A 27440-nucleotide genomic window follows, 5' to 3' on the forward strand; every position below is an offset into this window, starting at 1 on the left:
AGGGCCTCGGGGTGCCTGGGGGGCTCAGTCGGTTGAGCGTCTGACTCGGCTCAGGTCATGATTTCACGGTCCGTGGGTTCGAGACCTGAGTCGGGCTCTGTGCTAATGGCTCAGAGCCTGGAGCCTGCTTCAGATCCTGTGTCTCCCTCTCTCTCTGCCCCTCCTCTGCTCACGCTCTGTCTCTCTCAAAAATAAATAAACATTTAAAAAAAGATCATAAAGTCTAGATAATTTTTTAAACAATTATTTGAAAACCCTAGAGAGCAACAAAAGCCCAGCAGAAACCGAAGGAAGTCAACCATTGCAAAAAAGAAAACAGAACTTGCTACATTACATGGCTTTTCCCCCCGAGGGAAAGATTCAGTTCAGGCGGTGTAGGGCGGCCGGAACCTAAGTCAAAACCTGCAGTTGTTTAGGCTTAAGGCTGCCAGAGGACCTGGAAAGTGAAGGAAGAAATCTAATAAGAAACAAGCTAATAGAGCAGAGAGCCCCAAACTCTGTGTACGAACTCCCCTGAAGTCCTTGGCTGACCCCTGAATTGTGCATGTGGGTGTAGGGGAGATTCCAAGGAGCTGAGCAGAAAACAACAGTGGGAAGGTTACAAAAGCTGAGCAGAGATATCAGCCTCTGCCCAAGAGAAGGGCGATGATTTAGCTCTTGTGTCTCTCCACGTTTGGAGCTTGAGTATCTCCACCTAGGGCTTGCCTTTGAAACCACAGAAAGGCCAAACCTGAGGAGTAAAAACTATATTTCAGGTCTAAGGGATTTACATACCCACCCAACGAAGTGTAAAAACCGAGGCCTCACAAATTTAAAGTAATTTCACTGCTTGCTAGAACAAAAATCAACATTCTTCAAGGACACCGGAATCACCACCACATATCATTCAAACTGTCCAATATATAAGCAAAAGTTATTAACACGGAAAGAATGACAGGGGCAGTTGAGACCCAAGTCCAAGGGAAAGTGTCAATATAAACAAATCCTAAAATGACCCAGGTTTGGAAATAGAAGACAAATGACTTCAAAAGTAGTTATTATATAGAAGTTCCATTTCATAAAATAAATTATGATCATAATAAGTGAATAGATGGAGAAATCTTATCAGGGGACTATAAACCACACAGACACAGAAATGGACATTCTAGAACTGAAAAAGACAGTGTCTGAAATGGACTTAACAGAAGATTGCGGACATCAGAAGAGTCAATGAACTTGAGAACAGATCAATAGAAACTATCTAGACTGGGGGTGCCTGGGTGGCTCAGTCTGTTGAGCACCCAACACTTGATTTTGGCTCAGGTCATGATCTCACATTTGTGGAACTGAGCCCTGCACTGGATTAAGATTCTCTTAGGATTCTCTGTCTCCCTCTCCCTCTGCGCCTCCGATGTTTGTACGTGTTCTCTCTTTCTCTCAAATAAATAAATAAATAAATAAAAATAATAAGACATTATCTAGACTGAAGAAGAGGGAAAAAACAAAGTCTCAGTGACAATATCAAGAAATCTAACATCTGCGAAATCCCCAGAGGAGAAGAGAAAATGGGGGAAAAAAATACTTCAAAAAATAATGAACAAAATGTTCCTGATTTGGTTAAAACAACACACACACACACACACACACACACACACACCTCATTGGCTTATAGATCCAAGATGCTCAAAGAAGCCCAAACAGAATTAAGAAAATCTTACCTGATAACATCATAGTCAGACTGCTAAAAGACAAGGATAAAGAAAAATCTTAAAAACAACCAGAGGGGGGAAAAAGACACATTCCAGAAAAGAAACAACAAAATGAATACAACAGATGTCTCACCAGAAACAATGGATGCCAAAAGACAATGGAATAACCAGTCTGTTTAAAGCACTGAAAGAAAAAAAATCATCGACCCAGAATTATGAACTTAATGAAAATATTATTCAACCACTGAAGTATTGGAGATGATGTGAAGAAATTGTAACCCTTGTACAACGGAATGGGAACATCAAATGGGAGAGCCACTATGAAAAAAGTTTTGCCATTCCTAGCAAGTTTAACACAGAATTACCATATGACTCAGAAATACCAATCCTAAGTATATATCAAAAAGAATCGAAAACAGGTGTTCAAACAGAACTGGTACATGAATGTTCACAGCAGCCTGATTCACAACAGCCAAAAGGTGGAAACAGCCCAAATGTCCATCAACTGATGAATGAATAAACACAATGTGGTCTATCCATATAATGGAATATTATTCATTATTTGGATATAGCCCACAATTTGGATGAAGCTTCAAAGCATTATGCTAAGTAAAAGAAGTCAGACTCAAAAGGCCACATATTGCATGATTCTATTTATATGAAATATCCAGAACAGGGAAATCAATAGAGACAGAAGGCAGATTTGTGGTTGCCAAGGGCTAAAGGAAGAGGGGAATGACGAATGACTGCTTAAGAGGTATAGGGTTTCCCTTTGGAGGGATAAAAAAGTTCTGGAACTAGATAGTGGTGATGGTTGTAAAACCCTGTGAACATACTTAAAATCACTGAATTAATTATATGCTTTAAAATGGCTAAAATGGTAAATTTTATGTTCTGTGTATTTTGCCAGTCAATTAAATCATTGATTATTAAAAATAAATTAAGGCAAAATAGGTATCGAAAAAACATATTTAAGTAGAGAGAATTCACGACAAGCAGACCTGCAATACAAGAAATACTGAAAGAACTTCCTGGGGCTGAGGAAAAGGGATACCAGATGGAACCTCAGAGCTCTAGGAGAAACAAAGATCACCAGAAATGATAACTTAGGATAAACAGAAGATTTTTTTCCTCCCTTCACCTGTTAAAAAGATAACCTGTTTGGGGCGTCTGGGGGGCTCAGTCAGTTAAGCGTCTGACTTCAGCTCACGTCACGATCTCACGGTTCGTGAGTTCGAGTCCCACGTCAGGCTCTGTGCTGACAGCTCAGAGCCTGGAGCCTGCTTTAGATTCTGTGTCTCCCTCTCTCTCTGCTCCTCCATCCCCCCCTCTCCCCTAAATAAATAAACATTAAAAAAAAACAAACAGAACACCTGGATAGCTCTATGTCTATTAAAGAAAACCAAATTTGTTATCAAAACCTTCCCTACAAAGAAACTGACAGGTCCACATGTAATGTAAATGTTGAATTCTATTCACCATTTAAGGAAAAAGTAGTATCAGCTTCACAAGAAAATGCTTTTAGAAAATACAGGAGGAGGGGAAATGTCCCAATTCTTTTTACGAGAACAGCATAATCCTCATAACCAAAGCACTGACAGACATTATAAGGAAAGAAAATTACAGAGAAGTATCAAATACAGGAATGTAAAAATGAATAGTGCATCCAAATATGGTGGATCCCAGTAATAATAACATTATTTCCAAGAACAAAGGGTTGATTTAGTATTCCAAGTCAATGTAATTTGCCACATTAACAAAATAAAGGAATTTAAAAAAACGATCACCCCAGTATAGATGAAGAAAAAGCATTTGACAAGATTCAGCACCTCTTCCTGATGAATAGTCTCAACAAAGTAAGACTAAAAGTGACTATTCTCATCTGATACATGGCATATATGAAAAAATCTACTGTGGACAGCATACTTCATACTGAAATGGAGAACTTACCCCACCGTGATCAGAAACAAGGCAACTATATCTGTTCTCACCACTTCTGTTTAACATCTTACCAGAAGTTCTAGCCAGTCCAATAAAGCAAGAAAAATAAAACAAAATGCATTAATATTTGAAAGGAAGAAGCAAACATATCTTTATCCACAAAGGACATAATAGATTACACAGAAAACCCAAAGAAATCCATAAATAAGCTATAGAACTAATAAATGAATTTAGCCTGGTTTTTAGATACCAAGTCAATATTAAAAATCAAATATATTTCTATATATTAGCAGGAAAACAATTACGAAATGAAAATTTAAACAGCAATCCCATTTTTCTTTAGAAAGAAAGACAGTGTGAGCAAGGCAGAGGGGCACAGGAAAAAGAGAGAGAATCTTAAGCAGGCCCCATGCTCAGTGTGGAGCCCAATGCATGACCTGAGCCAAAATAAAGAGTTGAGCATTACACCAAGTGAGCCACTCAGGTGCCCCTAAAGCAATCCCATTTTTTTTTTTAAAAGCACAAAAAATACAAAATACTTAGAAATAAACTTAATGAGCAACAAGCAATACCTCTACTCTACAAGTTGAAAATTAAAGACCTAAATAAATGAAAAGCTATATACCATGTTCATGAATGAGGAGACTCATTATTAAGGTACCCCTTCTCCCCAAATTGGTCTATAAATTCATCACAATCCTACTCTCCGTCACAACAAACACTTTTTTTTGTAGATATTGGTAAGTTGTGTGAAGTTTTTATGGAGATGCAAAGGAACTAGAGTGGTCAAAGCAGTCTTTAAAAAGAAGAAATTACAACTATGTTCCACTTCATTCCCACTACAACAGCTACAATCAAAAAAGACTAACACATCAAATATTGGCAAGAATGTGGAACAACTGGGACACGCTTTGCTTATGGGACTGTGAAATATTAAAACCTCTTTGGAAAACCATTTGGCTATTTCTTAGGAAGTCAAACAACCTAATTAAAAACGAGCAAAAGTCCTGAACAGACAGTTCACAGAAGAAACTATAAGAATGGCTGGTAAGTACATCAGATAGACATACAAAAAAGATGCTCAACATCATTAGTCAACAGAGAAGTGCAAACTACAATCACAACAAGAGACCATTTCAGACGCATTAGAATGGCTAAAATTAAAAAGGCTGACAGCGTGGGAAACAGTCCGGCTCTTTCCTATAAAGCTAAATGTACAACACCGCTTTGCAATTCCACTTGCAGGGATTTACCCAAGGGAAATAAAGACATATATCCACAGAAAGATATTACAAGAATGTTCACAGAAGTGTCATTCTTAAAGCCAAAAACTAGAAACAACCCAAAGATCTATCCACAGGACAATACATAAATAAAATTGTGGTTATTTATACAGTAGGATAATACCCAGCAATACAAATGAATTAACTGATACACATATCACGATACGAATGAATCGCAAAAAAACATTATAATAATTGAAAGAAACCACACACAAGAGAATATATTATATGGTTCCCTTTATATGAAGTTCAAGAATACGTACTTGAATAACTGATCTATGGTGACAGAAATCAGCACAGTGGCTGCTAAGGGGTGGGAACTTTCCAGAAGGTGATGGAAATGTGTGCATGTATCAAACTCATCAAAGCATACACTTAAAGAGTGGTGCCATTTCAGGGGCTCCTGGGTGGCTCAGTTGGTTACGAATCCAACTTTGGCTCAGGTCATGATCTCACGGTTTGTGAGATTGAGGCCCACGTCGAGCTCTGCACTGACAGCGTGGAGCCTGCTTGGGATTCTCTCTCCCTCTCTCTGTCCCCCACCCGCTCATGCTCATTCTCTCTCTTTCTCACTCAAAATAAATAAAAATAAAACTTAAAAAAAAAAAGAGTGGTGCTTTTCAGAGTATGTAAATTTTATCTCAGAAAAAAAAAGATGTTTACAGTAATGTTAGCAATAATTTAAAACTTGGGAGCAGCTTCAATATCTTGTAGTAGGGGTTCAGTTAATAAAGTATATACCCAAATTTTACAGCCACTAATAATATTGCTGCAGAAAGCTATCTATCGACACAGATAAACATTCATGGTAACTTATGTGAAAAAGAAAGTTATCGAAAGCGTCCAACTGACATGAAAGCACAGGAAAAAAGGTCTGAAGGCTTTTCACCAAAGTGAGGTTCAAGGTTACCTTGAGAGGCATGATTCTGGGTATTTTTATCTTGTCTACACTGAACGTGTGCTTGCTTTTGTAATAAGGAAAAAACATTTCTAGATATATACCTATTATAGTTACAGACACTTAGACATGTCTAATTCTCCTTAGCTGTGTTCTCTAAAGTCACCATGGTTCTGAATGAGCAAATGTTGAACCATTGCTCCTATAGGGCAAATACGGGGTTAGGTCTCTCCCAGCGTCTGGTCACCACACTTTGGTCAACTTGTTTTACATGTGCTGGGAGAACTTAACGGCTGTCTGCACCTCACCTGGCAGCTCTGGGTGTGACCCCTCCTGGTCCCTGTCCCATGGGTGTCCTCCCTTTGAGGATCTGAATCTGTACCTTTCGCGGTAATAAACCACAAGCTGTGAAGGCAAGAGCTCTTCGGCTCTGTATGAGTTCTCCCAGTGGATTATCAGACCTAAGGGTGGTCTGGGCCCCCTCCCCCATCGCATCTATATCAGTTTCTCGAATCCCCTTTTGAATCCCTTTTGCTGTTCTGCTGGTTACCTTAATGAGTTCTGTCACACACATGCTCGTGTTCTATCTGCGTGAGATTTCGAACTCAGACATTCTGAGGCTTACGCTTCGTTTACTAGTTCATCCCTTTAGTAAGGAGAACACAAAAAGAGGTGAAAAACGTACATGCTTAGGCAGTGCAGTGGTTTCCAGGAGAGGGAGGAAAGGGTCCTATTCGGGCTCAGTTACCCTTAGAAGAAACACACAGTCTGCAGGGTGGTGAGCGGCAGTTGGGGGAGGCAGACATGAAAACACAAGGTTACAGTCAGCTAAGGCAACGATGGGGGCCAGGGGGGCATCGGGGGCTCTGGGAGTTTAGAGAAGGGCCCGAAGCATTCCCAATACCTATCAAAGGCCTCTAAAGATGAGCAGAGAGAGGGGCCCTTCTCTGTATGAGTCCAACGTTGCTCGTTTTATTGGTCACTGAAAACTCAGTTAGTTACTTCAGGGTAAATCAATCACGTCCCTAGAAACCCCTGCCTGCCCGGCTCCTTGCAGAATCCAGACAGCATGACTGCTCTGTTCAGTGGGAGGGACCAGGTGTCTCTCCCCATGGCCGTGGCATTGACAAGAGAAGTAAATCCAGATCCTGGCTCTGAGGGCCTCCGGCTCAACCAGGCACCTGATGTGAACCGTGGTCTTTCACATCAAGTATGCGCGGTCCAGCCACCCCCAATTTCACCTCGGGGAGCCTGGCCTCCCCCCACCCCTCGGCCCCCTCCTGGTCCTCTCCAAGGAAAGACCCACAGCAGCTCTATGCCCCACCCCCAAGTGTGGGCCAGCTCCCCTCCCAGGATCAGGTGCCTTGTAAGTCAGGAAGGGCGGTACCACTGGACCCTTTTTGCCTCCCGGCCCCCTCCCGCAGCTCCGCTTTGGGCCACAGGCCCCCTGAAGCATCGTCATCATTATTACTCCTGCTACTTCTGTTACGTTATTATTTACAACCCAAAGAATTTTAGGCAGTTTACAGTGAGAGCATGTTCCTAACATATTATAACTTACCATAACTTCATTATCACCTAACTTATAAAAGCATATATGTAAAACAAAAAATCAGTAAGTTGGATGATAAAAAAAATGACAGAAGATAATTTTATCAGAAAGTCAATGTCGTAGAAAGCTACCGTTCCCAAATGCAAAACTGGCCCCTGAGCCTCCAGACCGACCAGCTAGCATGGGAACAAGGTGGGCTGCGAACCTGTTGGTTGGGCAGAACCCACCTTCCTTGGCCATGAGCACAGTGGGGATTTGCTGTCATCCCTCCCCGACCCACCTGAGTGCTGCCATCTGGCCCCCTCGGGTTGCAGAGGCAGGCTGGGACCCGGTCCAGGGGCTCGGAAGGAAGGCCCCAGCTCGGGCCCTCTCCTCCCACCCTCCCTCGGGAGCGGGGACAGAAGGGCAGGACAATCAGTTCACCGGCCACCAGGTCAGTTTGCCTCATTCTACAACAGACGTGGCTCCAAGGCTGGTGAACTCTCAGCTGCACCTGCTCAGAGACCCGGTGGCCAGCCCTGCCCGCCCCCCACCCACCAGAGCAGAAGAAAGAGGCGGCAAATCGAATCCCCTCCCCCAGGCTATAGGGCTCAGAATTCGCCTCCATCCTGCACCCGACTGGGGCACACAGGGACCCCGCCTCGGTGCCCACCGGCAGAACTCCACGGCCCGGCCCACCCAGTGCCCCTCCCCCAGCCGTTTGGCCTGGACTCCCCCCACCCTCCCCCCACACACACACCCTGGCAGACTCACCCTCATCACAGTTGCTCCCGGTGAAGCCAGGACAGCATCTCCACTCCAGCACCGTCACCGTGCGGTAGGACACTTTGTATGTGGGTCTGATCAGAGTCCTGTAACTAACACAAGGGCAGCATCAGGAGAGTGTGAGCGCCCGTCCACCCCCGCCCCCCAGCCCCAGCCCCAGGGCTCTGGGAGCCACCTGGGTAGTGGAGTCCATCATCCCAGCTCTGTGCCCACTGGCTGTGTGGCCCCGGGTAAGTGACCACCCCTCTCTGTGCTGGGTGCATTATAAAGTCCCTCCTCAGCTCTGCCTTCCTGCAGGTCTCCAAGCGTGGCCACCTAGGGTGGGAAAATGTCAGCCATGGACTGAGCTGCGTTCCCACAACTCATATGTTGAAGCCCTGCCCACCCTGCCATATGACTGTATTTGCATATAAGGTCTTTAGGAGGTAATTAGTTAAATGAGGTCGTTAGGATGGGGCCCTAATTCCTTAGAACTGGTGGCCTTAGGAGAAGAGGAAGACAGAGAGAGATCTCTGTGCTCACACTCAGGAAAGGCCATGTGAGGACACAGCGAGAAGGTGGCCATCTGAGAAAACACATTTCTGTTGTTGAAACCACCCAGCCCGTGATATTTTGCTGCGGCGGCCCGAGCTAAGACACGGACCAAGATCATGAATAAGGGAAAGAAAAATATCAGAACGTGCATGACTTCTAACCACCCTGAAGTTACTGAATTCCAACATTCTTTCCCAATCATTTCTTCGGTTGATTCATCCAATGAATACGTATGAATACATAGGAGCGCCAACTACACAGAATCCTGTGGTCACCGACTGATAAAACTGAGTCCCATCCTCGAGAAAATCACAGCCTAGCGGATGATAGAGACACGTGAACGAAAACTCGCAATCCGATTGTGGGACCCTCGCAGCCCTAGAAAACTCCCACAAAGTGCAGTGGGTCCCACAGTAAAACTTCGCACTCCTGCAGTCGTGAACTTTTTCTTGCAAGTAAGCTTGATACTATTTTGCAAAACTCTGAGACATAAAAGAGACCACCAAACCACAACGAGCTATATCACCTCGAGCGCGCGCAGAGGTGAGAATGGCTGTCTTCAAAAAGACAAGAAACGGGCGCCTGGGTGGCTCAGTCGCTTAGGCGGCCGACTCTTGGTTTCGGCTCAGGTCATGCTCTCACGGTTTGTGGACTCGAGCCCCGCGTCGGGCTCTGCGCTGACAGTGCAAAGCCTGCTTGGGATTCTTTCTCTCTCCCTCTCTCTGCCGCTCCCCTGCTCACGCCCTCTCCCTCTCTCCCTCTCAAAATAAATAAATAAACTTAAATAATAATTTAAAAAAAAGACAAGAAACAACAAATGTTGGTGAGGATGTGGAGAAGGGGGAGCCCTCATGCATACCCTCATGTGGGGATGTAAATTGGTGCAGCCACCGTGGAAATTGGTGTGGCAGCTGACAGCTCCTCTAAAAATTGAAAATACAACTCCCATGTGATCCAGCACTTCCACTTCTGGGGATTTATTCCAAGGAAAACAAAAACACGAATTCGAGAAGCTACCTGCACCCACGTGTCCACTGCAGCATGAGGTACAACAGCCAACACAGGGCAACAGCCTAAGCGTCCATCGATAGAGGAACAGCTAATAAAATGTGGTGCATATATGTACAAATGGAATATCAGCCATAAAAAGGAAGGAAATCTTGCCATTTGCAGCAACAGGGATGAACCTTGCGGGCGTTATGCTAAGTGAAATACATCAGAGAAAGACAAATACTGTACGATTTCACTTATATGTGGAATATAAGAAAAATTAAAAAACAAGGTCATACGTACAGAGTACAGACACGATTGACCGAGTTGGGGCAGGGGAGGGGGGAGCGAAATGGATGGAGGGGGTGAAAAGGTAGAAACTTCCAGTCATAAAATTAACAAGTCTTGGGATGTAATGTACAGCAGGGTGACTATAGTTAATAACACTGAGTAGAATATGGGAAAGTCGCTAAGAGAGTAGATCTTCAAGTTCCCATCCATCTTGGGGTGGAGGGGCATGTGGGTGGTTCGGTCAGTTAAGCATCTGACTCTTGATTTCAGCTCAGGTCACGATCTCACAGTTTGTGGGATCGAGCCCCACGTCGGGCTCTGCACTGACGGTGTGGAGCCCGCTTGGGATTCTCTCTCCTTCTCGCTCTCCGCCCTGCCCTGCCTCTCTCCGGTGTGTCCACTCTCTCTCTCTCAAAACGAATGAGCAAACTTAAAAAAAGGACTAGAAAAATAATTTTTGTAACTGTGTGTGGTGACAGATGTTAGCTAGAATTATCGTGGTGATCATTTGGCAACATATTCAAATATCAAGTCAAATACTATACGTCTGAAACTAACATAATGTTACCACACACACAGACACACACATACAACATAGGACCCAATTTCACAAGGGGATAAATTTGGCTTGACTACTCGATTTCCATGCATCATTATAACTTTGCTGCTCGATCTCATTCGCACAACTTCCTCTTGAAAACAGAGCTACGTGAGTTCACAAAATCTGGATCTGCTGACACCGAGCAACTTAATCGGTGAATGGGAAAATTATGAATTAATTGGTAGCAGCAGGCGTGACGTTTCGAGATGCCCTGTTGACAGGAAAACACACGAGTCACGTCTCAAATTTCAGAAACCCTGCACTAAATCTGAACAATCCTGTTACACTAATTTCTCTTTAAAAAAAAAAAAAATTCTTCTCGCTCATGTTTCATGAACGTTCTGGCAAACCAGCTTCCCCCCTGGAGGTGGAAGGGGGGGCGGTGAGGCTGTGTGCAGCCAGGGGCAGGAAACTTCGAATGAGGGGCCAGGAGTCTGCATGCTGGGACCAGGACAGCAGACCCAGACCTTTGGACTCACAACTGCCTCCCGGAAACACTGCCACAGGGCGGCGGGGGTGGAGGTGGGGGCAGGGGGTCTGTAGGTTCTGTAGGTTGTAATAAACACACACACTTACGTACACACACTCTCTCACGTGCTCTCGCACTCACACATGCTCACATGCACGTGCGCTCCCGTGCTTTCACACCCTCAACACTCCCACCGCCTTCCTGCTGCAGATCTCCCAGCTTGAAGCGAGGCCCAGCCAGGAGAGGGAGGAAGCTTTAATTTAGATAAAAGATGACAGTTTTTAAATCAATTCCTGGAACGAGACTGGTGCTCCTGCTGAGAGGGACCAGCAAAGCTATGGAACCCCCCCCCCCCCCCCACTCCCCGGGGCAGACGTGCAAGACAGGAAAAGGGTCGAGTTACTTGCTGCTCGCATCCAGCCAAGCGCAGCGGATGCCACGAACGGGGTGCCTCCTATAACCTCGGCGCCATGGGGTAGATGGAGCCCTGGGCGGCGGGGACACAAGACCCGGGCTTCGGGCTCTGCCCCAACTCTTGATATGGAGTTGCACACGTTACTCATGAGGACTCCATGGAGACCAGGATGAGGGGCATGAGGCTTTCTGGGAGGGTGCGTATGCAAGGTGCCCAGAGCAGGAGGGGTGCATAGATGCTGGCTTTGCAAAATGCAGATCTGACCTCGTTCCTCCTGGCCCACGCCCTTCGGCCGTCCCCACTGCGGTCAGGGAGTCGGCCTGCTTAGCCACAAGCGCTGGCCCTTGCCCTGCGGTGTGTATACACACAATGGAATATCATTCCACCCTCCAGCCTGTGAGCCATCCAAATGCACCAAGCATCCCTCAGTCCACGCCTCGAATGGCCATGATGATAACACAAGAATAAATCTCGTAAGAGCTTTGAGTGTTCGCCACGCTCCAGTCACTGTTCCGAGTGTTTTACATTTGCCAGCTCACAACAATCTCAACGGGTGGATACTGTTACTAATCCTAATTTACAGATGAGGAAACTGAGGCACAGAGAAGTTAAGTAACTTTCTCAAGGTCACACTGCTACAAGGTAGCAGAAACTACAATTTGTGTTCGTTCGAGGGAACATTTTTCCTCCCTGCGCAAGATCCTGATCTCGGGCTCTGAACTAGAGGGAATGCTCCCGCTCCAGAGAGGGTGTCTTTCTGCCCTCGGTTCTGTGGGCCATGGGCTGGCCTGTCCCCCACTCCGGGACCAGAAGGAACCAGAAGGAACCAGACGGCCTGTGAAGTCCAGGAGCACCAGTAGGTGGCGCTGCTTCACCAGCCCTCAGGTCTCACCTGACTGCCCTAGGCAGCAGGAGTGTTCACAGCCTGGGCACAGGCTGGGCTAGCCCCACCCCCACCCCCACCCCCAGCCCTTCCACTGAGGTCCACTCTGCAAACCCAGTGATCTTTCTAAAACGCAGATCCAATTTCGTGACTGCCCTCTCTCAAAACCTCCCATGGCTCCCACAGACTAAGCTCTTTAGGTCAGTAAAGAAGACGCTCCTACCTTCTATGCTCCCTTCCTCCTGCCTGCCACCATCAGCCAGGGCTCCTACCACCGCTGCACAACCCACTCTTCCTGCCTCTGGGCCTTTGCACGTGCAGGCCCCTCTGTCTACCTGCCCTTCCTCCTTTACTCTGCCTGAGATAAATTCCCAAGAGCCTTCAGGGTATGACTCAAATGTCCTGTCCTCCTCTGTGAAGCACCCCCGCTCCTGGCCAGCGTCCACAGGCTCCCACCTGAGCCCCCCCCACAGCAATTTGCACAGAGACTGGTTTGAACCCGACACTCATCCGTGAACTCAGCAGGTACATGCCAAGAGCCTGCCATGTGCCAGACAATGGGAATGCAAGCATTCCCCTGCCACATCAGCACACACGCAATGACGTTATACGTTATATAACGTATAAGCACGGGCAGCGCTAAGTGCTTTGAAGCGAAGCGGGGAGTTCATGCCTCACATTGGAATGGAATGTTTTTATTAAAGTACAATTTACATGCAGTAAAATACATAAATCTAGTGTTTAGCTTAATACTATTTATTTGAGAGAGAGACAGAGAGAGAGAGAGCAAGCAGGGGAGAGGGGCAGAGGGAGAGAGAGAATCTTAAGCAGACTCCATGCCCCGTGTGGAGCCCAACGCGGAGCTCGATCCCATGACCCTGGGATCACGACCTGAGCGGAATCAAGAGTCAGACGTTTAACCGACTGGGTCCCCCAGGCGCCCCCCTATATCTTTTGTCTTACTGATAGTAGCCATCTTAACAGGTGTGAGGTGATAATCTCATTGTGGCTTTGATTTGCATTTCCTCTTATCAGCTACTTATTTTATTTTTCTTTTTTCCTTTTTTTTTTTTTTTTGTTTGTCTATTTTTGAGGGGGGGCGGAAGGGGCAGAGAGAGAGGGAGATGCAGAATCCGAAGCAGGCTCCAGGCTCTGAGCTGTCAGCCCAGAGCCCGATGCGGGGCTCGAACTCACGGACCGTGAGATCACGACCTGATCTGAAGTCGGACGCCCAACCGACTGAGCTACCCAGGCGCCCCTATCAGTTACTTATTGATGTGACTATAGAAGATGAAGCAGATGAGGCTGTATTGGGGAGGGCTTCATAGACGGGAGGGGCAACTGATACCCAGGAATAGCTTCACGACCATTAGTATAATTGAAAACAGTAGCTGTATTAGGCTCTCCAGAGCAGCTGAACCACTGGCCTACATGGAGACATACAGAAAGAGATTTATTTATAGGAGTTGGCTCACGCAACGATGGAGGCTGAGCGGTCCCATAATCTGCCATCTGCAAGCTGGAGGCCCAGCAAAGCCTGTGGCGTGGCTCCCAGGGAGGCCCAGGGGGCCGAGGGTGTAAGTCCTAGTTCGAGTCCCGAGACCCAAGGACCAGGAGCGCTGATGTCCAAGGGTGCGAGTGGATGGATGTCTCCAGAAGAGAGTAAATGGGCCCTTCCTCTGTCTTTGTGTTCTGTCCAGGCCTTCAACGGATTGGATGACGCTCACCCCCATGGGGGAGGGCAGATTTTCTCTACTCAGCCTACCAGTCCAATGCTGATCTTCTCTGCTCCATAACCTTGATCTTGGGCTTCCCAAACTCAAGGACTGTCTATTAAATAAATGCCCCAACTTGCACGCTCTCTTGCTCTCTCCCTCTCTCAAAATAAATAAACTTTAAAAAAAAAATACTCTATCTCTCACTCTGCCCCTCTCCCCCTCTCGCTCTCTCCCTTTCTCTCTCCTAAAAAACAGAAAAAGACAAGATACTAAGTGTTGATAAGGATGTGGGGAAGAGGGACGTCTCGTGCACTGTTGGTGGGAATGTAAATTGGTGCAGCCACTGTGGAAAAGCATTTGGAGGTCCCTCAGATTATTAAAAATAGAATTATCATGTGACCCAGCAATCCCCCTTCTGGGTATTTATCCAAAGGAAATCGGATCAGTATCTCGAAGAGGTTTCTGCATCCCCATTGTCCACTGCACAATAACCAGGACGTAGAAACAACTGGAGTGTCCATGAACAGATGAATGGATAAAGAAATTAGACACACACACACACACACACACACACGCACGATAGAATATTATTCAGCCACAAAAAAGGAGGAAATGCCGTATGTGACAACCTGGATGAGCCTGGAGGACATTATGCTAAATGAAAAAAGCCAGACACAGAAAGACAAAAATGAATGATCTCGTATACGGAACAACATCATCAAAAGAGTGGAATTCAGGGGCGGCTGGGGGGCTCAGTTGTTAAGCATGGGGCTTCAGCTCAGGGCACGATCCCACGGCTCATGGGTTGGAGCCCCGTGTCAGGCTCTATGCTGACAGCTCAGAGCCAGGAGCCTGCTTCGGATTCTGTGTCTCTCTCTGCCCCTCCCCCACTCACACTGAGGGACCCTCACACACAGAGGGACTCTGTCCCTCTCACTGTCTCTCAAAAATAAATAAGCATGACAAAAAATGGTTTAATAAAAGTTAAAAAAATTTTTTAAAAAAGGGTAGAATTCATAGTAACAGAACAGAATGGTGGTTAGCAGAGGCTAGGAGGTGGGGGAAAGAAGAAGAGATTGATAAAAGGGTACAAACTTTTAGTTATAAGACAAATAAGTCTTAGAAACCTAATAAACAATGTGACAACTGTCACATTGGGACAGTTGCCTCTGTGAGGTAAGGGGGCAACTATACCTTCTGCTGCTGTTTGAAGACTGTTCCCAAGGGGCAGAGACACCTCCCGCCCTGCTCCCATCCCTCACCCCAGGGAGCAATCCCTTTCAAATCAGATCAGCCCCCAGGCCGCCCCCACAATCAGACAAACAGCAATAATCCCAGCGTTTACAGACTTCGCTGAACCTCTTGAGGTCGGTCTCACTCGGGGACACTGCGCTCCTGGAGAGAACCCGGCTAGCCTAGGGCTCCCCAGAAGAGGCTGCACCCCTGCACAGGGCTCACCCCACCATCCAGGTGGTGGTGGCAGGCCTGTTCCTTGGAGGCGACGTGACGACCCAAGGATGAGGTCCTGGGCGGGGGCCACGTGGACCCGGGAGCGACCCCCACCACCAGGGCTTTAACGACTCCCGGATGGATGCGGGAGGAAAAGAAACCAGATTGGCCTCTGGGGCCCGACTCTCCCCCAGGTGGAGACGGCCCTCCAGCCTGTTGACTCTGTAGTGCTGCGGTGTCCACTGGAGGGGAGAACGAAGTCCACACCATGGTCCACGAGCCCTGCGTGCTCTGGCCTGGCATCCACCAGGCCCCTGACTCTTAAGTCCCTCGTTCCTGCTTTCCAGCCATACTGGCCTTCCAAATCACTTAAGGGGTGCTCGCTCGTGCGTGCTCTCTCTCTCCCTTTCTCTCTCTGTTACCTAGTTAAGGCCCAGTCCCCTCCACCCCCATCTCAAAGGCCCTCTCCTCCAGGAAGCCCTCCTGAGGCCTCTGACCACATCAGCGTTCCCGGCTGTGCCCTGTGTCCCTGTGCCCTGCCTTCATAGCATTTCCCCCAGGTTACAAACTGCATTCCTGACTCATAACTGATGCCTGTGTCTCTGCCACACCACGGGCTCCAGGAGGGCAAGGCCCTTGTCTGTGCCTGGCACGTAGTAAGTGGGCAACACTTTGGACCCACCGACTGCCTGGGGGTCTGGCTCCCGTGACGTGACGGTCCTCCTGGAGCCTGCTGGCCAACAGGCATCCAAGGCCACACAGCTATGGGCACGGGCTGAGGGAGGAGAAGTCCCTCACTGGTCCACAGAAAGTGCTCTCCATACATGCCCACTTTACTGGTGCCAAAACTGGCTCAGAAAAGAAAGAGGGATGGAAGGGAGTTGTATCTGCTGAACACCGGATGCTTGGCCCACTGGTCCTGTATCACTGTCCCGTTTTGTGGATGAGGACACAGTCCCTGCCCGAGCTTGTGTGGAGCCCCCAGTCGGCCTGCGCCATCAGGATGTGGATGAGCCCGCTCCCCACGCTAGACTGTATACCCTCCAGGGCCCGTCTTTTCATTGGCTGCCCCCCCACCTCCCACCCCAATGCATCCAAGAGGTCAGATGGCCCAGCCGAGATCCGGATACAGGGAGGGAGACGCTGCAGATGTGCACAGGGTGGCCCCCGCAAGGACAGCCCAGGCTGCCTTGGCCCTAGGGGATCAAACATGCAGTCAGGCAAGATAAACATGGGGCTTTCTGGCTGCTTTGTTTCTAATTCACTCCGATGCATCTCTGTCCCTCTAGGAGCTTTGAGTGAGCCCCGGCCTCTCTGAGCCCTCTGTGAAGTCTGGGCTGGGATGCCACAGATTCAAAGGTCCCTTCTTACCTTGAAATTCTCTAAACACAATTTAGAGTCTCCATGGGGTGTCTCCCACCTCACCAGTTCTGGGTTATTGTTTTTTCCAAGATGACCCAAATTTAGGGACTTCTGACCTCTTCGGATTTGCTCCCTCTGATGGGCGGATCCTGGGGCTTCCCTCACCAGCAGACTCCAGAATACATACTCCCCTGGGGGTTGTTACTCAAATATCCACGAGGACTTTGACTCTCCCCCTCTGTGCTCCTCCCATGACAGAGCCCTGAGAGCTCAACCTCCACCAGGTAGGTCCTACCTGCCCACCGCTTGCCCCCCACCCACCCAAGTCCAGCCTCCATCACCACCCTCCCGGCAGGCGGCCATGACCCCTAATGGGCGCCCAGCTTCCACACCCACCCCCTCTCCTCCAGCCTCCGTACAAGCTCCAGTTTTCAAAGCACAAACTTCCTCCATAAACCTGCCCGGCTTCTCTTTAATCTTAGGACACAACCCCAATCCTTCGGATGACCACGCGGACTGCCCAGATCTGGCCGCTATCCACCTTGGCTGCCTCCCCGCTCACCGATCTCTGACCCCTCTGGGGACCCCCAGCAGCATCGGCCTTTGAGTTGATGAACCCCCAGAGCTCCTCGCCGTGTCAGAGGTTGTCACCTACTGTTCCCTCTGCCCGAGACACCCACGAAGTCCGGCACGGCCCCCCAGGCTGGGAAAACGTGACGCCTCCTCTGGGAGGGCCTCCTTGACCAGCCTGCTCTCAGTCACAACCACCCCACCGCAGGCTGGGTCCCCTCGGTTTATACTGTCATAGAACTCTGACTTGTCTTCCAAACACTCACCACCACCCGTGCATTCATCTGATGCCTGTCCCCTCTACTAAAGCCGCTGGCCGTGCCCCAGGCCTAGCTCAGGGTAGGGCACGTCCTGTGCGCTCAATAAAAATTGGTAGAATGAAAGAAACAACGGATGGCGTACCAGATGGCAACTGCAATGCCAGCCACGACACCACAGCTCCGCAGAGCTGCTCAGGGTGTCGGGTGGGGGACATCGCTGGAAACTGACGGCCGGCAGGGATGGGGCGGGCAGGGCAGGGCCACTTCCACCGAGAGGGGCCCGAAAAGTCTCCCTATGTTGTAGAACGCTTGAGGAAGTTCCGCTGAGCTGAGAAGGCGAGGAGGCAGCCAGCACCAGGAGAGACAGGAGGTGGTTTGGGATGAGATCTGGTGCATTTGGGGAGCAGGCAGGGCGGCTGTGAAAGCCCCCAAAGCCGGCAAGGAGTCCGGCCTGGGCGCGTGGAGACCACAGTGGCTGATGTTGGCTAGGCCTTCCAGAGCATCTCCTGACCAGCAAAATATGTTCGAGCCCGCCATATACACATATTAACTGGGGCACCCAGGCATCTCGGTCGGTTAAGTGTCTGACTTCGGCTCAGGTCATGATCTCACAGTTTGTGGGTTCAAGCCCCGCATCGGGCTCTGTGCTGACAGCTCAGAGCCTGGAGCCTGCTTGAGTCTGTCTCTCTCTCTCTCTCTCTCTCTCTGTCCCTCCCCTGCTCACTCTCTCTCTCTCTCTCCCTCTCTCAAAAATAAACATTAAAAAAATTTTTAATATATCTATCCATGTTAATTCATACATGTCTATACATGTGTATTACATGCTGTCTTGGCATATATTAAAAATCAGTAGAGCTGAATTTCACTCTTATTTTATAGATTAAAAAATAAACAGAAGACTTGATGTGGTTTTCCTGGCCCTCAACAGACAGCCTTGTGCACCGGCTAGGATACCACCCCTCCCAGCTATGGGGAAGCCACCCAGGGACCGTGGCACCGAGGAGTGTGGTGGTCAGATCTGCCTAGAGACACCCCACCTGTGGCCGCGTGTTCTTATGTGGGCAGCCATGCAGGAAGCTGCCCCCACTGTGAGCAGACGGAGAAGGGTCCCCCAAGAGCCTCTCAGCAAGTACAGAGGGCTGAAGTCATGAGCTCCTCAATGATTACCCTCCGCAAAGGGGGCAGATGTATCCCGTGTTTCCCCAAAGGTGGCCCTGGGTGCACAAGGTCATGTGAAAGGGCATTTGAAGAACAGGATCCCAGGAGGGGTGAGGTGCCCGTCACTGGAGGTGTGTAAGTGGAGGCCATGGCTCTTTGGCCTCCAAAGGTGGGTGGGGTCCCCAAAGCTTCAGGAGGTCCCTCAGTGTGTGCCAGCACAGGGCTATCATCTGAGCATCGCCAGCCCCGAGACCTCACATGGGGGCGCCTCTGCCCCCCCCCCCCGACAACTGGGCACTTCGGCTGCAGGCTCCTGGCCCCACTTCCTTACCAGGGACCACCACGGGGAGGACTAGACTGGGAGGTACCGAGACAGGCTGGAGACTCAACAGGAAATGGGAGTGGGGGTTTCAGAAAGGGAGGCAGGAGATTATTAATCTCTTGATTAATAGCAGCGGGGCCGGTGGGAGGGAAGGGGCTGTCCCACCGCAGTTCCGAGGCGGGAGGAGGGGGTTTCCAGCCTCTGGCCTCCTCCACATCCAAGCTAGTCATTCTTAAGTGCCAGACACAAGGGACAGCGGGCCCAGCGGGCAATGTCTTCCGCCCAGGCCTCCCCTCCCACGACAGCCCAGGCCCACGGTCCACTGGGGAGTCGTGGCGGGGGAGGGGGACGCAGCCCAGACGAGCCCCACGCTGCGGGGGTCGGCCTCCCCGAGCTTCTCCATCCACACAGGCTGGCTGAGGAGGAGAGGCGGGGAAGAAAGGCCGTGTTTTAAGAGAGTACTAAGTCCGGGACTTCACAAGGCCTAGCAGGCAGCAGGCAACCCAGCCAGAGGGGGGAGGCCGGCTGGCAGGGGGCCGTCTGTCTGGTGGAGGGGAACGAAGGAGGCCGATGAAGCCCCGGAGAGTTCCGGCAAACCCCTCCGCTCAGCACATCTGGAAAAGGTTGGCTCCAAGGCCATCAAAGAGCTCCGAGGGGCCAGGGAGAAGCCAGGCCGCGGAAAACTGAACCCCCAGCCCCCCACCCGGAGTCCCTGGGGCTAGGTGTTCCAAATCTGTCCGGCAGGCCCCGGGCCTGGCCCGCCCCCTCCAGCAGCTGCCCCGGGGGGCTCACAGCCAGGGGTCTGGTTTCCACCCCAAAGCAAGACAGGGGTTATATCCTCATTTCCCAGGAAGAGAAGCTGAGGCACAGAGAGGAGAGGCCTGGCTTGTCCCCTCTGCCTTCCTCTCACAGGGAAGTCTCGGCACTCGACCCCTCGCTGTGGAGCCAGCTAGAGAAGGCACACCCCCCCCCCCAGCTTATTTCCTCCCCCCTCTCCCCTCCCCCGCACGAGTCCCTAGTGAAATCCCCTCATCCCCGAGATCTCTGCTCCGATGTCATTCCCCCAGGGAAACCCCAGGACCAGGTCTCATATCAGGGACACCACTGCTGTGAGTCTTTGATGGTCCTTCATCGAGGGGTGCCCCCCCACATACACACACGCAACTTCTGTGAGAGAGGGGCCACGGTTTTTTGCACCCTAGCGCCTGCTCTCAGGTTCTCCATCAGTTCCACACGAACGACTGAACGATGAAACACAAGATCTTAGAACCCTGAAGCAGGGGGTTCCTCCAAGTGAGACCAGGCCTGGCGGCCTGGCGGGGGAATCCCCCTGGCGTTCTCTGCACACCAGCTGCCGACTCACTGGGCGCCTGGCGTGGTCGTCTGGGCCTCGTGTTTGTCTGTGAACATCACAGACAGGTACCTCCATCACGCACATGCACGTGCACACACACACACACACACGCCACAGAAATCCAACATACGAAAAATCACAGAATGGGAAAATCCCCACGGGACGCAGCTGTATTAAATTTTGTTTTCCTCCCACAAGAAGGTGGATGCGTTCCTTTAATGGACACTGCGGAGCGTCTCAGTGTGCAGGACCTCGCGGTGAGCCCTGGGGATACCGGGGCGGAACATCGTGGGCCTGCCATCGAGGCCCTCGTGAGTTGGTGGAGTCGCCCCCGGTTCAGACCCTCTCAGCGTCACACGGGTGAACCCACAGGGGTGACGGCCTCTCCTGCTGTGCCGCTCTGACAAGGCCCCCCTTCCCCTCCTGCTGCAGGTTTGATGGCTCTGGGCTTCTCGGCGGCCCTCTGCCCTCCTGTGCGGCCACTCTTCCCTCTCTGTGGGACCGTTCCTGGCAGCTCACAGTTTACAACTATGCTCCTGTACCTCCCGTCTTAGAAAGAAACAGAGTGCCTGGGTGGCTCAGTTGGTTAGGCCTCCGACTCAATTTAGGCTCAGGTCATGATCTCACATTCTGTAAGTTCAAGCCCCACGTTGGGCTCCACGCTGATAGCATGGAACCTGCTTGGGATTCTCTCTTATGCCCCTCTCTCTCTGCCCCTCCCCTGCTCTCTCTTTCAAAATAAATAAGCAAACTTAAAAAAAAAAAAAAAAAAGAAACAAGCAAAATCCCTCCCTTGATCCTGTGCTGCCCCCAGCTTCCCAGCCCCATCTATGCTCCCTTCCCGGCAAGAACTTCTTGAAACTTCTCGCCTTTCATTTTGCTCCTCGGCCGGAGCCATCATGGCCTCCGTCCCCCACCAGTCCTCAAAACTGCACTTGCCGGGGTCCCAGCCACCCCACATTGCCAATTCTAATGCATTCTCAGGCCTCATCCTAACAGGTTTCCCAGAACATTTGGGAGACTTGGCCTCTCCCTCTTCTCCTCCCTCCTGAAACTCACCTCCTGGAGCACCTGGTTTCTCTGATCCTCCCTCTGCCCTGGCTGATCCCTCTCACCCTCATTAGCCAGCCCGTCTTCCTTAGCCTTGCCTCTGAGGTTGGGGTGCCCGGAATGTTCAGGAAGCAGCACCCCTTCTCCATCTGGTCATCCCCAAGTCCACCTCCAATCCTGCAGCTTCAAACACGGTCTACATGCTCTCGATCCTCAATCACACCACATCTCCTAGGTTCCAACATGCAAGCATTGTTACAGTTCAACATGGCGGATACTGGATACATTACAGTTGATGGTGTGCTATCATTTAATGGGTTTAAGTCTCAGGGATGGTAAGATAACATAGTTCTTCCTACCAATGGCGTCTTAGAATCCATGAAATGCACTATGGCCCGAGCCCCGGAATCTTCCTGGTGCCCTGGGCTTTTCACTCAACCTCTTACTCGCCCCCCGCCCTCCACGGATGCCCCATGGGCATCTCAAGCTTCAGCTGGCCAAAACAGAGCTGCCGGCTTCCACCTCTTAGGGTTGACACCCCTGAGTGTCCTCAGCTTAATGAAGGGCATGCACAGCCAACCAGCCGCTCAAACCAAACATTTAGGGTTGTTCCCGATTGCCCCCTGCCGCTCCGTGATCAGATTCTTGTTATCTCAGCTTCAGGACACCTGAATCCAGCCACTTCTCTCTACTTCCCCAGCTATTGTCCTAGCGTGAGCCCCCATCACCTCGCAGTTGCCTGTGCCCATTCTCCCCACGACAGCCAGCGATCTTCTCCAAACCTAAACCAGTCCATCTCAGGAACCTCCAGAAAGTTGAGAAAAATCATTCAAAGCAAGCAGAAAAAAGGACATCGTAGAGATAAGAGCAGAAAGCAATGGAATTGAAAACAGAAAAACAACAGAGAAAAATCAGTGAAACCCAAAGCTGGTTCTCCGGAAAGACCAATGAGATGGCCAAACTCTAGCAAGACCGACAAAGGAAAAACAAGAGAAGACACAAATTATCAATCTCAGGAATGAAACAGGTAATATCACTACACATGTAAATGTTAACAGTTTAGAGGAAACGGACCAAGCCATTGAAAAACGCAAATTACCCCACTGAAAAATGCAAATTACCCCATTCAAGATGAAATAGGTCATTTAAATAGCGCCATAACTATTAAGGAATTTGCATTTGTAGCTTAAAAACTCCTTCAAAAGAAATCACCAGACCCAGATGTTTTCATCAGAGAATTTTACCAAACGTTTAAGAATTAATACCAATTCTACACATCCTCTCCCAGAAAATGCAAGAGGAAGGAGCACATCCTAACTCATTTTATGAGACGTTGATACCGAAGTCAGACAAAGACAGTAGAAAACAAGAAAACCACAGACCAATATCCATCATGGATACAGACATAAACATCCTCAAACAAAATATTAGCAAGTAGAATTCAGCTATATTTTTTTTTAAATCATACACCATGGCCAAGTGGGGTTTATTCCAAGGATGCCATGTAGGTTTAATATCCCAAAATGAGTCAACGTAATCACCATATTAAAAATCACATAGGGGCGCCTGGGTGGCTTGGTCTGTTAAAGCATCCGACTTCGGCTCAGGTCATGATCTCACAGTTCATGAGTTCAAGCCCCATGTTGGGCTCTCTGCTCTCAGTACAGGGCCTGCTTCAGGTCCTCTGTCTCCCTCTCCTTCTGCCCCTTCCCAGCTCATGCACGTTCCCTCTCTGCCAAAAATAAATAAAAATTAATTTAAAAAAAAAATCACGGAATCATGTCAATCATTGCAAACAAATATATTGACAAAAATCAGTGCCCATGATGAAAACCCTCAGGAAAAAAATGGTAATACAGGGAATTTCCTCAGCTTGATAGAGAACATCCACGAAATCCTTGCAGTTAACATTATACTTACTGGTGAAAGGCTTTCCCCCTGTGGCTCGGAACAAAGCATTCTCTCTGTTCTCTCCACTCTTACTCAGTGAGTGCCGGCAGTTCTGGCCAGAGAAAAGGCAAAGAAAGAAAATGACAGACACACAGATCTGAAATGAGGAAACAAGACAGTCGCTACTTACAGATGACATGATTGTCTGAAGAAAAAAAGTGTCACGGAATCTACAGAAAAATGCCCAAAACTAACATATGGACTCAACACGGTCAGAGAATACAATATAAACACACACAAAAATCTATTGCATTGATATATACTGGCAATGAACACAAGGATATTGAAACTGAAAAGTCAATTTTACCCGTTTTACCAAAAGGCACTACTTACAATCACTCCAAAAAAAAAAAAATTTTTTTTAAAAAGAAAAAACAGAGCACGTAGGCCAAAAACTGTAAGAAAGCAATGAAAGATGAAATAAGTAAAAAAAAAAAAAAAATCTAAATAAATGGAGAGACATACGATATTCCTGGACTGGAAGACTGAACATAGTAAGATAATAATTCTCTCCAAGTGGATGTAAAGGTTTAATGTAATTCCTGCAAAAATCGCATCAAGATTTTTGGTAGCTATAGACCGGATTATCATAAAATTTATATGAAAAGACAAAGGAACTAAGGTTGCTAAGCCAATTTTGAAGAGGAAGAAGGAAGTGGGAACAAAATGAGCCTCTCCGATTTCAAGACTCATTACACAGCAACAGCACGACCAAGAGGTATTGACATGGACCTGTAGACGCGTATTATCAACGGAACAGAACAGAGAACTTAGACCAACACAAATATACCCAAATGATACTTTTACATTTTATTTTATTATTTACTTTGAGAGACAGAGTGCCAGCAGGGGAGGGGCAGAGAGAGAGCGGGAGACAGAGAGTCCCAAGGAGGCTCCGTGCTGTCAGTGCAGAGCTCAATAAACTGTGAGATCACGACGTGAGCCGAAATCAGGAGTCGAACACTTAACCGACTGAGCCACCCGGGTGCTCGCCCCGAAATGATTTTTAACAAACATGCAAAAGCAGTCCAAGAAAGGAAGGCGGCCATCTCAGCAATGGTACTGGAACAATCAGATACCCACGGACAAAAAAAAAAATTAGCCTTGCCCTAAACATCACCCCTTGTGCAAAAATTAACTCAAAATGGATCGTGGACTTAAATGTCAAACACAAAACTGAAAAACTTTTAGAGGAAGACATAGGAGAAGATCTCCAAGATCGAAGGCAAGGCAAAGAGTTCAGAGACCTGGTACCAGAAGCATGATCCGTAAAAGTAAAAACTCACACACTGGACTTCGTTGAAAGGTACATTTTGCTTTGCAAAAGACGGGTAAGGAGATGGACAGAGAAGCCACAGAGATGGGGGGGGAATATTTGCAAACCACATATCTGACAAGGGACTAGTATCTAGAAGATATAAGGAAATCTCAAAACTCAACAGTAAAGCAAACAAACAAAAACAATCCAATGAGATCATTTCATGAAAAGACATTTCGCCGAAGGGGATATACACCTGGCAAATAAGCACATGAAACAATTATTAGCCATTAGAGAAACGCCAACTAAAAACCACAGTGAAAGAGACTACACAGAATGGCTAAAATGGAATAGAGTGATAACACCAAATGCTGGCAGGGAAACAGAGAATCTGGGTCAGTGAGACATCGCTGGTGGGAATGTAAAATGGTACAGCCACCCTGAAACCAGTTTGGCAGGTTCTTAGAAAAACTAAACACACAACCACCAAAAGACCCAACAATTGCACTCGTGGGCATCTGCCCAGAGAAATGAAAACTTGTGTTCACGCAAATATCTGAAGGAACCGGAAAGCCCGAAGCGCGGCTCGAACCCACGAACCGTGAGATCATGACTTGAGTCGAAGTCAGATGCTTAACCGACTGAACCACCCAGGCGCCCTGAAATGGCAAAGTTTTAAAGGTAGAGAACAGACGGGTGGTTACCAGGGATTTGGGAGGCATTGGGGAGCAGGAGGAGAGTGGGTGTGGCTTCAGAAGGGCAATATGCGGGGTCCTGCGGTGCAGAGAATATTCTGTGTCTTGACTGCATTAATGTCAGTATCTCAATGCGCTGGTTGTGACACGTTCTCTCATTCTGCAAGATGTCATCATTGAGAGGAATAGAATGAACGGTACACGGGATCCAAAAAAGAGACGGAACATACGGAATCTCTCTGTATTATTTCTTACAACTTCACGTGAATTGACGTTGCTCTCAAAATAAAAAGCTGATCAGAAGGAAACCTCAATCAGACCATTTCTCATCTCTACTTAAAACTCTCCATGGCTTCCCGATACACTGACTCAAAGCCAAACTTAAGCCCACAGAGATCAGCCTCTGCCTAGACTCTCCTCCTCAGTTGCTCTGCTCCTGGACGCGGACCTCCTCTCTGTTCCTTCGTCTGGGACCTCCCTTTCTCAGGGCCTTTGCACCGACCACCCTTCCCGATCATCACATGGAAGCTGTTTCTCCTCACTCTTTGCCCAGCATCAACATCATCCCCCCAGGGTGTCTCCCCTACCTGCTCTGAAGTAGCCCCAGTCCGTGCGCGGCCACATCACCCTATCTGAAGGTGACGCACTCATTACGAGGCAATATTTTTTCTCGTTTTCATATTTAGCTGAATATAAAGTCCATGGGGAAAACGACTGGGTCTTACTCTCCATCACGTTCCCCTCTCCATCACGTTCCCCTCTGGCACACAGTAGGGCCCTCCGTGAATATTTGCAGGAAGGGCTGAGCGGGGAAAAAAAAAAAACAAAATGCAAGCAAAGAGGTCTGCGTGGGGCTCCTGGGGGAGAGGGTAGGGGCCGGGGAGGCACTGGGGGCACACGCCAGTCCCCAAGTGCGTTCTGAACACTACCACACCCTCCCTTCCCCCACCTGCATACTTTTGTCATAAAAATGTCATCAGGATGTAATGACATAACGTGCTGACTTCCAAGCCTTCTGCCAAGAGAGGCCCCACCAAGGATTACAGCCATGCCGATCCCTAAATCCAACTACGCAGAAATGCAGAAACCCCTTCTCCCCGCCACGGCCCCGCACAGACCCGGCACGGAGCAGCCGCGGGCAGCAGGGGGGGCGCCAGTGCAGGTGCCCCCCGCCCTCGGGCAGGAAACGTGCTCCTGCGCTCTCTTACCAGCCACTCGTCATTCACCTGACATTTGTACCTCCTTTCAGAGTCCTACCAAGGTCCTGGGGTTTGTAACGGCCAACACTGGCCTAGACACGCCTCAGCACTGAATCCCCAAAGCCCTCCCACGAGGCAGGTCCTATCGTCATTTTTACAAATGAACCAAGTGAAACCCCAGCCCCCACCCCTTCCCTTCCTAACCCCGGCTCCACCGCCCGCTCTGTGTGCAGACCCAGCCCACGTCATCCAGCTCCAGCCAGGCCAGCCCCTCCTGTAAACAGCCACCCTCGCCAGCCCCGTGGGCTTCAGGGTGTGCCCACCACGCACAGTCCCCCAGATTCGGGGAAGAGGCCAGAGCCGAGCCGGAAGCCCTCGGGGCTATTTACCCAGGTGGCCAGAGAATGGTCCAGAAGAGGGGCTTAGGCTCCCCCTGGCCCCACGGACTGCTTGCCCGCAAGGAGGAACATGGCTGGAACAGCTGGAGGAGGGGCCAGGACACGGGTTCTTCTTGCCTGGGTGGGAAGTCCATTTGCCCCAGGAGCCCTGCTCTGTGGCCCAGGGGGTGGAGGCAGGCAGGGTCCCGGTCATGCCTGGTGCCGCCGCACCGCCCACAGCTCCAGAGGTGGCAGAGGCAAGAAATACGGAAACCTAGAAACTTCTACGTGAACGCTGAGGTTGAAACGTGTCAAGGCACACTGGGCAGCCGGGACTATAAGCAACACGACACGACACAAGGCAGCTATGGGGGGGCTCGGCCACGGTTTGCCATCCTAACCTCAGGG

At 49.2% G+C, this 27440-nt stretch overlaps 1 protein-coding gene across 1 annotated transcript in view; it reads right to left on the reverse strand.

Moving 5' to 3' along the window:
* The window catches only part of COL26A1 (collagen type XXVI alpha 1 chain), a 116949-nt gene that overhangs the window by 83018 nt on the left and 6491 nt on the right, over positions 1–27440 (reverse strand). Inside the window, exon 2 of the mRNA XM_049639385.1 lies at positions 8116–8213. The gene's annotated coding sequence lies outside the window, so the exon portion shown is untranslated. The remainder of the gene's footprint in view (positions 1–8115; positions 8214–27440) is intronic.

Source organism: Panthera uncia, chromosome E3 (genome assembly GCF_023721935.1).
Source record: "Panthera uncia isolate 11264 chromosome E3, Puncia_PCG_1.0, whole genome shotgun sequence".
Lineage (NCBI taxonomy): Eukaryota > Metazoa > Chordata > Mammalia > Carnivora > Felidae > Panthera > Panthera uncia.